The sequence below is a fragment of the Magnolia sinica genome, chromosome 19 (genome assembly GCF_029962835.1).
Source record: "Magnolia sinica isolate HGM2019 chromosome 19, MsV1, whole genome shotgun sequence".
NCBI classification, from domain to species: domain Eukaryota; kingdom Viridiplantae; phylum Streptophyta; class Magnoliopsida; order Magnoliales; family Magnoliaceae; genus Magnolia; species Magnolia sinica.
This window is the reverse complement of record NC_080591.1, coordinates 49,666,375-49,680,653: the sequence shown is the minus strand read 5'-3', so window position 1 is coordinate 49,680,653 and position 14,279 is coordinate 49,666,375. Positions and strand designations below refer to the sequence as shown.

Sequence of the window (14,279 nt, the reverse complement as noted above, 5' to 3'; positions counted from 1 at the left end):
AAAAGTAGGAGTATTTTCATCTTTACGGGTACGTCCGTCGTATGGGTAGAGGTTTAATTTGGTAAGTAAGTTTTGTTTTGGTCGAATAGAAAAAGATGAATGGTCGGTCATGTCTATAGTAAAAAATTACCCCGTAATGGGTCATATTAAAAAAATCATGTTATCAGGTTACACACTACATCCTATTCTTTCTGACCTACCTAAAAATATGGATTTCAATAAGATCGTCCGGTTGATCAGATTTTGGAGGTGTGGCCAACAATTTGGATGAGCTGGAATGCAGGCGCCTGTGTACCACATCTACACTGAATGGTGATGGCCACACTTAGGGCTGAAACTTGGGCGGGTTCGACCCGTGACCGACCCGACATTGGGTTGGGCCCGAGCAGGATGTATCGGGTTCAGTCTCGGGCTTGAGCTATACAAACACTAACCTGATTAAAACTTGGGTCGGGCTCGGGCAACCCGAGCCCCATCGATATATAACTTATAAATTATAATTGAGTGCAGATCATCTCTGTTGAAGGCATAAGAAATTCAAGTGCCGTCGGTTTCGTTGGTCCACGTCATTTCCGATGACTCAAGCTAACAAGTTACGCTGGATTTCTCTCTCTCAAATAGATTGCATGCTACCCAATGCAACTTTTAAAGGTACAGTTTTATATTTTAGCTTGTTTATTTAGAAAAAGTGTAGTTCTTTATGTTAAATAGCTACATATATAATTAATAAAATCATAGGTACTAAAAATAAAAAATAAAATAAGAAGTGTATTAAAAATATAATAAACTAATGTAATTATAAAAATATTAGCATGTATCAACCTGACCAACGTGATCAACCTGACTGAGCCCACTTGGGCTGGGCATGGGTTGAGAATTCCTAACCCGAGGTTGGGTTAGGTTAGGGTTGAGGTACATGAACCTTCGGTCGGGCTAGGGTTGAGCACCAACCCGGCCCAACCCACCCGACTTTGCCCGTGTTGGCAAGTCGGGGTGTCCGATGGAGTCGGATCCAGGAGCAAGTTTCCTACTGGACGTGGATTTCACGACAAAGCCAAGAAGTTCCTGCACTGGGATGCTAGGTGGGACTCACTGTGATATTTGTGAGAAATCTACACCTTCCATCCGTTGTGAGAAATCATTTTAGGACATGTGACCAAAAAAGAGGTGGATACAAAACTCAGTGGCTCGCACGAGAGGCAAAACTGGGAAAAGAGTTTCGTACCGTTGAAACCCTCCTGGGATCTACCTTGATGTTTATATGCCATCCAAACCGTTTGTAAGGTCATTCCCACTGGGATGAAGTGAAAACACCAAAAGCTTATCGTGATATGAAATTTTGTGGTCATACAAATGTTTCAAACAATGGTCACTGAATCTCAACTGTTTCCTTTCATGCGGCCCACTTGAGTTTTGGATCCACCTCATTTTTTTGTCACGTCCTAAAATGAGCTCTTAAAACGGATGGACGGTGGATTTCTCACAAAAATCACAGTCACAGTGGCCACACATTGGATCCAGTGCAGGAACTTCATTAACTGGAAATCGGCGGTCTTTCCCACCGACTTGGCTTGAAAATGCCAATTAGTTGTATTGGAAATGGTGTGACCATCATGTGGGTCCCACCTTTGATTCTCCATTTATTTTAAAAGTGACTATGATAAGATGATGCGTACCATCCTTTTCATTTGATGGAATAGATTGATTATAGGAAATTCCCCTCTTTATGTTTCAACCTAATAATGAGCGGAGAGGACTGGACTTTTGGGTCTTTTCGTGACTAGTTCTCAAAAAAAAAATCTGCCGGAATCATTGTGTCACACCCTGCAAGGGGGATGGTTTATCATTATTTTCAAAATGGAGGGAACACATTCACCGTACACGTGGGATGCACATTCTAGCCCTTGAATTGATAGCTATTTGGTGAGCATGTGAAGAAGAACATGGCATAGATACAATCCTAACATGGTTGGACCGAAAGAAGGTAAACCGTAAATTTGCCATAACTTTTGATCCTGGTATCTTTGTGGGGGCACATAACCTATCAATCTTTATTGAAACCAGCCATTCGAGGTGACCCGACCCGCAAAGTGGGTCGCGTTTGTCTGTTTCGTCAAAAAACCTGTGCTTTCAACTCAAAAACGAAAATTTAAGAAAAATATACTATTTTTAGCAATTCTGATTTTTTTTTTTTTTTAATTTTCTTATTTTTAGATTTTTAGATTTTCTTCTTTTTCAGAAGCAACTTGTAATCATGCCAGGACTCTTTTAGCAAATGTTTATTTGGAATTTTTATTTTTTAGAAATTAGGATTTAGAAGAGTTTTATTAGAATTAAGATTTTTATATTAGAGTTAGAATTTTGCTATTTTTGGTAATTATGAATTTTGGATTTTTTTTTTCTATATTAATGGTATAATAAGGACATACATAGGAGACAATTATCAATCAAATTTCAAATTTTCTAAAATTTATTTCTATTTTCTTATTTTCCCTCGTGGATTCAAGGTATCTCTGTGAGGAGTCCAGAGAAGTTCCGTGGATTCGGAGTAGTTATCCCCTTGAGGAAGATGGTGATCAACCTCATCACGCCCATCCTTGCGTCAATTGGTATCAAAGCGAGGACTATCCTCTGGCCGATGATAAACAACGAAGATATTGACCAAAATCCTGTGGACAGTAATCCAGGGATTCATTATTTTTCAGAAAGAATGAAAACTTTCCACCAGGAGAGTCAATTGAACATAAAAAGGCTGCACATAACTCTCGACTGTCTTGCGGATGCACTAATTCTACCCCTAGCCCTAGGCGATATTCAACCGCCTCTTGGTACACGGATTGATCGATCGACAAGTTGTAATGTAGTCCGGATGGGTTTTAATTTACCTAGACGTAATTGTTCATAAACCGAAAATGAGATCAAAATAACACTCACCCCCAAGTTAAGAAGTGCATGCTCAATCCGGTGATTCTCAATTACACAAGTGATAGTTGGGCTACCGAGATCTTTGTATTTTTGTGGCATATCTTGCTTAAGGATGACATTCACTTTTTCTGTCAAATTTTTTTTCTTTTGTATGTTTTGTCATCTTTTGGTAGTGTATAGATCTTTCAAAAATTTAGCATATAAAGAGATTTGTTTAATGGCATCCAGTAAAGGGATATTGACATTCACTTGCTTAAGCACCTCTAGAATATCCTGAGAGTTAGAGGTTTTGGTGCAATCAACTGCTGGGGGAATGACGCAATTGACTTATTTTGAGATTTCGATTCTATCTCATGTGGGATGTCACTAAGTCCATCATCCTTAACTTCTTTCGAGTCCTTCGTTTTTCCAGCCCTCGCCGGAATAGTTTTGTCAAATATCTTTCCACTTCTATGAGTGATGATAGACTTAGCTTGTTCTACATGTTGATTGGAAGAGCTTGGGTCACTGATTTCACATTGCAGTTTTAGATTGGGTAAAGGTTGGGCTTGAAAAGTCCCTCTCTCCCCAATCGCTAAGCATGACTCAATCCTTTATATAGCATTTGTAAGGTCTTGTAATAGTCGAAGTGTGCTTTGCTAGATGAGCTCTTGAGTTTGTATGAAATTTTGAACCAGTTCCTTTTAAGGTTTCCCTTTATTCAAGAATTGGATAGGGATCCCTTGAGGAGTAGCAGTTTGTCCGTTCCTCCAGCTGAAGTTTAGATGGTTCCTCCAACTGGAATTATATGTATTTGAGGTGGGCCCTCTGAAAGGTCTTTGATAGTTGTTCACGACATTTAATTTCTCATTCAATATCTCTTGAAAAGCAAGAATTGTTGGGTAATTTTCAGTTGCATGTATGTTGCAAGCACAAATACTACAACAACTTTCACAGCCTTATCGGGTTTGATAGGTTCTACCTTCTTAAGTTTCATGGCCTCGACTCTCCTTGTGAGATTGGTCACTCTTGCATTTATGTCATCTTCTTCCTTTAAAATATAAATTCCCCCTTTCTCCTTTGGTTAAGTAGGCTTAGAAGTAGTGGGTCTTGGGGAGGTATCCCCTGATTGCGCATCTTCAGCAAGTTTATCAAAATAATCCTACGCATCATCGGCTTTCTTATTCATGAATTCCCATTACACATCATCTCCACAAATTGGTGTATGGGCGAGGTCAATCCATCATAGAAAAAGTTTTTTATCCGTCATGTTTCGTAGCCATGCTATGGACATGAATTAATAAGATCCTTATATCGCTACCAACATTGGAAGAATGTCTCACCCTCTTTTTGCGTGAAATTCATGATTGATTTTCTTAAGGTATTCGTTTTATGATACGGGAAGAATTTTTTAAGGAACTCCCGTGTCATCTTAGCCCATGTGCCAAGGGCCGTAGTCTTAAAGAATGTAGCCACGACTTAACCTTTTCTTTCAAGGAGAAAGGGAACAATTTCAGTCTTATTGTATCCTCAGACACGTTTGGGAAGTGTAGTGTGGATAATATCTCATTGAACTCTTTCATGTGCAAGTATGGACTTTCAGATTCTAGTCTATGAAAGTTGGGAAGGAGTTGAATTACCTCCTATTTAACATCCATGGTTTCTGCATTCAATGGGAATATCATATAGGAAGGTGTACTCACCCTTGTCAGTTGTAAATAATCTCATAGAGTACGAGGCGAGATGCATGATGCACCTCATTCTCATCGTGGACTTCCTCAACTAGGCGTTAAGGTTTATTTGCAACCATCTCTTCTATTAACTCAGAGGATCTCAGGTGGTGTCTAATCCGGTGATAAATAGTCAACTCTTCAACTAATCCTCCTTCACTCAAGAGATAGAGAGTATTATCACGAACCTACTTAGGCATAAAACACTTACAACCCTCAAATTCTAAACAATTAATACCTAAGAAAAAGAAAACTAAAGCAAATAAGAAAAGAAAATAAGAGAGAGTTAGAGAGAAGTTACCAGATTGGAGTTGCTATATTAGGATTCTACAAAATAGAAAATGAAGTTAGTTTCTAAAAATAAATTCAGAAAATCCTAACCTAAAAACACAGCAGAAATTAAGTATAATCTTAATATAATTCTAATACTAATTAATCTCAGAAAAACGTAGCTGAAGTCCCCGGCAATGGCGCTAAAAACTTGTTCACAACCCCAAGTGCAAGGTCGCGATGTAGTAATAACTTTGTGAGACTGAGGTCGAATCTACAAGAGCTAAACTTGTACGTATTCTGAAAATAACTAGAAGTAGAAGTAGAACTAGAACAAGATCTAACTTAAAATCTGGAATAGTTGAAAATAATTGTGAAGAAACTATCGATGATAAAAGGAAACTAGAGCGCCAAGGATCCACTTGTAGGTATCAGGATGCTACCTTACTTGATTCAATGAACACAACTGGAATCGAAGTCCTATTCTATCCAGTTGGAAGATAAAACAATTGAAGCATAATTTGAACTTCTTATTAAAATAGCTCTCACATGAAGAAGCATTGTGATGATTGGAAGGGAATTCATCCATTCACCATGCCCAGGAAACGATGGTGAATCACGAATTATACCAATATCCACAACACCAAAACAGCAAAGAAGATATTCAAAGCTATCATAACATCTATTGTAAATTGAGTCACAGTAAATCATAGAAAACTAAAAATATTCCTTAAATTTAAACTAGAAATCAATAAAATTCAACATAAATAAGAATCAAAGCAAAATAAATATCCCAATAAACTATAAGCTTCACCTCTTAGCCTTAGGTGAGAGGTTTAGTCAACCATAGACATGATTAAGAGTAAAACCTTTAAACAAAACATTAAAAATAAATTAAGGAAGAAGAAAAACTTTTGGGAGGTTGCTCCATCCTTTTTCTCCGCTTCTTAAAACATAATTCATTTCTAGAACTCCGTAAAGGATCCATATTTGTAACGCCTTCGATGTCATCGAACATGAATCGAATCCGAAAGTCACGGCTTTTCGCACTGTGTAACACCTTTTGCACTATGTAACTCTCCATGCCATCGAACAGAACTTTGATGTCATCGAAGGGTGTTCGATCAATCAAGAAAGTGTCCAAAGTGTTTAAGTGAGTTGCTCCAAAAATATGCAAAAATCTCGATGTCATTGAACTGCCTTCGATGTCATCAAACCGATCTTCGAGCAATTGTTCACCACCCCAAGTATAGGGTCGCGATGTAGTAATATTCTCAGTAAGACCGAGGTCGAATTCACGGGGACTAAACCTTATACGTATTTCGAAAGTAACTTGAACTAGAACTATAAAGAAAATGTAATCTAAATTAGGAGAATATAGGAGAAAAATGGTGAATTATTAAACTAAAACTTATAAAATTCAAAGGTGGGAAAATAGGGTTTCCAAGGATCCACTTGTAGAGATCAGGGAGATCTATGCTTGATTCAAGAACGCAACTAGAATCAGAGTCCCATCTTCATCCAATTGGAAGATAATTCATTAAAATCAATTCTGAACTTCCTTTGATATGAATTTCAATGAATGATAGATATGAGAACTAGAAGTGACTCCATCACTAAACCATGCCTATGAGACAAAGTAAACAACAGAATTTACCGACCCACAACCAATCTGAGAGAATTATGAAAGTTAGGAAGGATTCCATCATCCAACCATGCTCAGGAGATGATAGTGAACAACAAGATTTCCTAACTTCACAATCTCAATACTGAAAAGAACATACTTAAAGCTATCACAGATTCATTGTAATTTAAGTCACAACAAACCATTAAAAAGTAAAAGTATATCTTATAATCAAACTTAAATCAAGGATAGTTCAACACATGAATCAAAGCCATAGAAAACAATCCATCACGCTACAAGCTTCACCTCTTAGCCCTAGCTAAGAGGTTTAGCCAATCATAGCCATGATCAAACCAAAATCTCTTAGAAAACATAAACAAAACAGGAATTAAGAAAAGAAAGAAAAACTCTTATTGATGCCAACCAATCCTCTCTCTCTTTCTTGCTCTCCTCTTCACGTTCCTGCTGATCACCCCCCTCTCCTTTGCACATTCTCCTCCTTTTATAACAGTAAGAGGGTCGGTTTGGAGTCGGAAGAACTGACCCTCTTTCTGCAGTTTGCAGCAGCAAGTGAACCTTTGTTTCTTTTTTTTTTTTAAACGCAAGAAAATGCATAAACAGCTGCGTTTGATTATTTTTGGGAGGACAGATTGCTCCACTCAAGCAATCCAACCACATGGATGTGGTCGAAATTACCTTCTCCACTATTTGGATGGTCTGGATCAGTGTGTTGGTCCCAATCTTGATCGTTGGATCGTCCGATTTTCTCGGACATGCGCTGGCTGTGGAAATCTTCTTACGTTAATGCTTAGTGGGGCCCATGATCGAAGTCGATGGAGAAATCCATTCTGTCCATTGGATGCAGCTCGAGCTTCTGGTTGAAAATGGATGGTTTTAACTCTACGTTGATGAGGCCCACCTAATTGATCTTACGGTCATCTGTCCTGCGTTTAGCCGGTTTAGGGAGGCTTCCTGGTCGGTTTCCGACGAATTTCAGGCAGGTCCTGGTTGGCAGCTCATCACGACTCGAATGGACGGTTCAGATCACCCAGCTAGGTCAATCTAGATGACCCACTGAAATCACCCGCACCCTTGTTTGCATTTTCGCAGACAGGGATTTAAATTCGGGCGGGATTGCGCGGTCGGCGCGTACTGACCGCCTCTTGTTGGTCTGGTGCACAGCGGGTGTATGCCTGCTGTGTACACCAGCAATGTGAAGTGGGCCCCACCTTGATGTTTTACAGAAATCCGCTCCATCCATCCTACTTCCCATCTAATTTAAGGAGCTGAGACCAAAATTGAGGCATATCTAAAGATCAGGTGGCCCATATGGCAATTCTTGAGCGTTAAATCCATGCTTTTAACATCCTTTGTAATCCAAGCTCTTGAATTCGCCCTACAACATAAACATGATTAAAATGGAACATTAAGCATTATCATGTTCATTAAACCAAGCAATAAGTGGGGTCCAATATACAATATTTAACCCTCAACACAATCCCCAACTAGCATTTTGCTAGTCCCGAGCAAAGTATGCGAAAAATAAGTTTAATGCGCAATGTTCAACCTTGTTCAAAAAAGAATCTTGCACGCATTAAGTATGCATGAGTAGACTCAAGATGAGAAAAAGTGAGTTTTTGAAAATCTGGAGCCAAACCACATAAGTAACCAATCAAATAAACCCTTAATCCATTGGGTCAGAGCATAGTTCTCATACCAAAAATTTCAACATGCTCAGTGAAAATACTACCTTTTCATAATGTTAGCCATGCTCATCACTTCAAGATTGTTTGAGAACCTAAGTATAGATTCCGAATTTATCCCATTTTTCTTCTTTTTATAGTTTTTGATTTTATATCAATGGTCATTTGTATTCATTCATTCTTTTCATCCTCTTTTTTTTTTTTTTTTTGACACTACGTCTTTTCAAAGACCTTTTTCATTCCCCTTAAAGATGTTGTCATTTGTCATTCTTTATGACCATTTTGTCGATCTCCTATTTTTTTAACTGGTTCTTTTCTTCTTTGAAGGTAGATAAAATTCTCTAGACTTGGTTCTCAATATCTTTTAATGATCACCATACTAACAATTAGAAAATCCAATATTATTCACAGAGAACAATTTGAATAAAATAATATTTGAACATCCTCTTATCCAAGTGAATGTAAGAACCATAAGTGATAAATTACTTAGTTACTTTGACTCTAACAATTCAAAACTCGATTTCTATCTTTTTGTCATACTCAAAACAATCTTAAACATACAATTTATCATTTTCTAAACGGGTGAGCGTTGAAAATTTTTCAAAATTTTTTGCAAATTTTGCTCAAAACTGAAAAAACACTAATTAGGTATTTTCTCAAAACTGAGAAAACATTGATTAGGTAACCTAATCTCCCATCCCCAACCTAAAATCTACATTGTCATTAATGTAAAAGAAATACGTATGCTTTGCAAAAGAGACAACGTAATTGAAGGAGAAGTGATGGAAAGATAGTACCTGATGAAGAGATTTTGTGACTTTGTTCAAAGGATCTCATGTGAAGGTAGTTAGCACAAGAGTTTAACAACAAAAAACAAACATAAAGTAAACTATCCTTAACAGCATAAAGCCGACTATCCTAGAACGGAAAACAAAAAACCTAACTATACCTCCGTCAGACTAGGAGATCAATCCTGATAAACAAGATCATTTAGAGGTATGGACATGTCCTTTGAATCAAATTGCTTAACAAATGGCTTTAATCAACATCCATTTACTTTGAATTCATTGCCATTGGTTGGATTCCAAATCTCGACAGCCCTATAAGGATAAACATTGGTAATAGTGAAAGGGCCGGTCCAGCGAGATCGGAGCTTACCCGGAAAAAGATGTAACCGAGAATTATACAAGAGGACATTCTGACCTGGTGTGAATGATTTTCAAAGAATGTGTTGGTCATGAAACACCTTTATCTGGTCCTTGTAAATTCTCGAGTTCTCGTATGCATTGTTCCAAATTTCTTCAAGTTCATTCAACTGAAGTTTGTGTAGCAAGCCAACGTTGTCTATATTAAAATTTAAATTTTTGATCAACTAGTAGGCTCTATATTCCAACTCCACAGGCAAGTGGTAAGCTTTCTCATAGACAAGTTTAAAGGGAGACATTCCAATAGGGGTTTTAAATGCAGTACGATAGGCCCATAAGGCATCGGTCAATCGAATTGACCAATCCTTACAGTCAGGGTTAACTATCTTTTCTAAGATGTGTTTAATTACTCTATTGGAAATCTCAGCTTGCCCACTTATTTGTGGGTGGTATGGAGTGCTCACCTTATGGGAGATGCCATATTTCGCGAATGGCCTATTACAAAAATGTGAGCCTCCATCACTAATGATGACTCGAGGCATTTCGAACTGGAAAAGGATGTTCTCTTTTAAGAATTTAATGACCATTTGATGGTCATTGTTCCAGCATGGGAACGCTTCAACCCATTTAGTGACATAGTCTATGGCAAGCAAAATATATAGATTTACAAAACATTGGGGGATGGTCCCATGAAATCGATGCCCCAGCAATCAAATGCTTCTATGATAATAATGGGGTTCAAGGGCATCATATTTCGATGGGACAATGCTCCCAATTTCTGACAATACTCACAAGCTTTGCAAAACTCATGAGTGTCCCTGAACATAGTGGACTAATAAGAGCCACACTGCAAAATCTTGTCCGTGGTCTTTTTAGTAAAAAAGTGACCACCACAGGCCTGAGAGTGACAGAAGGAGATGACACTTTGGTGTTCATTGTCTGGCACACATCTCCTTAAGATTTGGTCTGGGCAATATTTAAACAGATACGGATCATCTCAAAAGAATTTGCGCACCTTAGTGAAAAATTTCTTCTTTTGTTGCGCAGTCCAATGTGTTGGTGTGAAACCTATGGCAAGATAATTAGCAATATTAGCGAACCAAGGTGAATGTGAGACTTTGAACAATTGTTTGTCAGGGAAGATGTCATTAATATATGTTGTCTCAAGGGAATCAGAGAGATTAAGGTGGGAAAAGTGATAAGCTACTACGTTCTCTACTCCCTTTTTATCTTTTATTTCTAAATCAAATTCTTGGAGTAGGAGGATTCATCTTATCAGGCGGGCCTTAGCATCGTTCTTAAAAATAAGATACTTGAGCGCCGCATGATCTGTGTAAATGACGATCTTAGATCCGATCAAGTAGGACCTAAATTTGTCCAAAGCGAACATAACGGCTAAGAGTTCCTTTTCCGTAGTCGAGTAGTTCACTTTGGCAGGATTTAAAGCTCTACTTGTGTAATAAATAATGTAGGGCTTCTTTTCTTTTCTCTGGCCTAATACCGCCCCAAGAGCATAATCTGATGTGTCGCACATAAGTTCAAAAGGAAGGCTCCAGTCGGGTGGCTGCATGATAGGTGCAGTGGTTGACATGCCTTTAAGGTTCGTGAAAGCTTCCTGGCATTGCTCAGTCCACTCGTATGGTACATCATTTTGAAGTAGATTATATAGAGGACGAGATAGGAAACTAAAGTCCCTTATGAATCTTCTGTAAAAACTGATGTGTTCTAAGAAAGATCGCCCATCTCGTATGTTCTTAGGTGGAGGTAGGTTAGAGATAAGATCAATTTTTGTCTTATCTACCTCGATTCCTTTGGACGAGATAATATGTCCAAGAATAATTCCCTTACGAAGCATGAAATGATACTTCTCCCAATTAAGTACCAAATTCTTTTCTTCACATCTTTTCAGCACACATTTAAGATTCTTTAAGCAATCGTTGAAAGATGGACTAAAGACAGAGAAGTCGTCCATGAAGACCTCTAGATATTGCCCCATCATATCAGAAAAAATACTCACATGCATCGCTAAAAAGTGGCAGGGGCATTACATAGTCCGAATGGTATCCTTTGGTAAGCCATAAGACATGTAAATGTAGTCTTTTCCTGATCTTCAGGCGCTATCTCTATCTGGTTATATCCTGAATACCCGTCAAGAAAACAGTAATATGAATGACCTTCTAAACTTTCCAAAATTTGATCAATGAAGGGCAAAGAAAAGTGGTCCTTCCTCATGATGATATTCAACTTCCTGTAGTCAATGCACATTCTCTAACCAATAGTGACTCTAGTTGACATGAGTTCATTGTCGGCATTGACTACGATAGTGATTTCGGACTTCTTAGGAACCACCTAAGTAGGACTCACCCATTGACCATCGGATATAGGGTATATGATACCCACATCCAATAGTTTAAGAACCTCGGCCTTAACCACTTATTTCATGTTTGGATTTAGTCTACGTTGTGACTGCCGAAAGGTCTTCGCATTATCCTCGAGATAAATGTGGTGAGTACAAACTAAATGGTCAATTCCCTTGAGGTCTATAATCATCCATCCAAGGGCTCCCCTATGCTCAATGAGAGTAGATATGAGCATACTCTCCTATTCTTGCTTAAGATGGGAAGAAATCACCACCGGGTATGTCTCATCTTGACCTAAATAGATATATTTTAAATCAAAGGGCAAAGGTTTTAGGTTAAGCTTCGGCGCCTTGAGGTTAGATGACAGAGGCACTTCATCAGTTTGGGACAACTCTTCAAATTATGGCATCCACCGGTTAACTTCAAGTATCGGTATAGTATCAAGCATGACACTCATCTCCTTAATCATGTCATTATCAGAATCATGATAGTTGGCCAAGCACGTCTCTAGAGGGTCAGAGGATAAGGTCAAAGGTGTTCTATCTTTCATGAAAGAGTTAATCATGTTAATGTTGTGGAAATCATCATCATCCTCTAACCGTCTACCAGTATTGAAAAAGATATTTAACTCTAATGTCATATTTTCGAAAGACATACTCATGACTCCATTCCTGCAATTAATGCTTGCGTTTGAAGTGGTAAGGAATGGGTGACCAAGAATGACGAAAATCTGAGTGCTCATGTTACTGATGGGTTCCGTATCCAGGACAATAAAATCTATAGGGTAGTAGAATCTGTCAACCTAGACCAACACATCCTCAATTATCCCTCTCGGTATACGAACTGAGCGATCAGCAAGTTGTAATGTGGTTAGGGTGGGTTTTAATTCACCTAAACCTAACTGTTTGTAGACCGAGTAGGGAATTAGATTTACGCTCTCTCCTAAGTCAATAAGTGCGTGCTCAATGCGGTAATTCTCAATTACACAAGCGATGGTTGCACTACCAGGATCTTTGAATTTCTGTGGCATATCTTGCTTTAAGATGGCATCACTTTTTCAGTTAAAAAGATTTTCTTTTAAATATTTTGCCGTCTTTTGGTAGTACATAAGTCTTTTAGAAATTTGGCATATGAAGGTATTTGTTTTACGGCATCAAGTAGAGGAATATTGACCTTCACTTGTTTTAACACCTCTAAAATGTCCCGAGAGTTAGAGAGAGGTTCTGGTGCAACCAACCATTGGGAAAATGGAGCAATCGGCTTCCCTTGAGGTTCCAGTTCTAATTCTTATGGAGCAATGCTAGGTCTATCCTTGTTGTCCCCTTCCAGGTCCTTAGGCTTTTCGGCCTTAACCAGAATAGTTTTGTCAATGGTCTTTTCACTTCTAAGAGTGGTAATAGATTTAGGTTGCTCCATCTGATTTGAAGAGCTGGGGTCGCTAACTTCATATTGTGGTTTTGGATTGGGAAGAGGTTAAGCTGGAAGGCTCCCCTTATTTCCAGTCGCACTTTTAGTCTCAGGTCCTTGTATGGCCTTTGTGAGGTCTTGAAAGGCTTGTAGCATACCCTGATTGAAAAACTCTTGCTTTTGAAGATGTTTTAGAACTGGGTCCTCTTGAGGTTTCTCTTGATGTGGAATTTGATTGAAGAAACCTTGAGGGGTAGCAGTTTGTCCTTCTCCAACTAAGATTGAATGTATTGGAGGTAGGTCTATTGAAAAGTCTTTGGTAATTGTTCACAGCATTAGATTGCTCATTCAACACCTCTTGAAAGGCAGGTATTGTTGGACAATTCTAAGTTGTGTGAATGTTGCAAGCACAAATACTGTAAACAGTTTCCTTAGCCTTATACTTCTTTAATTCCATAGCCATGAGTTTCCTGGTAAGATTAGCCACTTTAGCACTAATATCATTGTCCTCTTTCAGGAGATACATTCCACCCATTTCCTTAGATTGAGTCAGCCTAGACATGGTACTTGGTTTTGGAGAGATGTCCCATGATTGTGTGTTTTCAGCAAGCTTATCAAAATAGTCTCACACCTCATCAACACTTTTATTCATAAATTCTCATTACACATTGTCTCGACTAATTAACGCATGAAAGATGTCAGTCCATCATAGAAAAAGTTTGTAATGTGCCACGTTTCAAAACTATGTCGTGGGCATGAACTGACAAGATCCTTGAACCGCTCCCAACATTGGAAGAAAGTTTTATCTTCCTTTTGGATGAAGTTCATGATCGACTTTTTAAGGGTGTTCGTCTTATGGTATGGGAAAATTTTCTTTATAAAGTCTCTTGTCGTGTCATTCCATCTACCAATAGATCGAGGACATAGTGAATGTAACCATGTCTTAGCTTTCTCTTTCAAAGAAAAAGGAAAGAGTTTCATCCTGACCGTGTTGTCAGACACGTTAGGAAAATATAGAGTGGCTATGATTTCATCAAACTCTTTCAGGTGTAGATACGGATTTTCAGATTCAAGCCCATGGAATTTTTGGAGTTGGATTATGCCTGGCTTGATATCCATATCTCGTATTTTCTGAA

General features: G+C 38.4%; 1 non-coding gene across 1 annotated transcript; it reads left to right on the top strand.

Moving 5' to 3' along the window:
* Positions 1-13,882: 13,882 nt before the first annotated feature.
* Positions 13,883-13,989, top strand: LOC131235799 (small nucleolar RNA R71). The gene has a single exon (XR_009166320.1). It is a non-coding gene; the product is annotated as a small nucleolar RNA R71 (small nucleolar RNA).
* Positions 13,990-14,279: the final 290 nt, after the last annotated feature.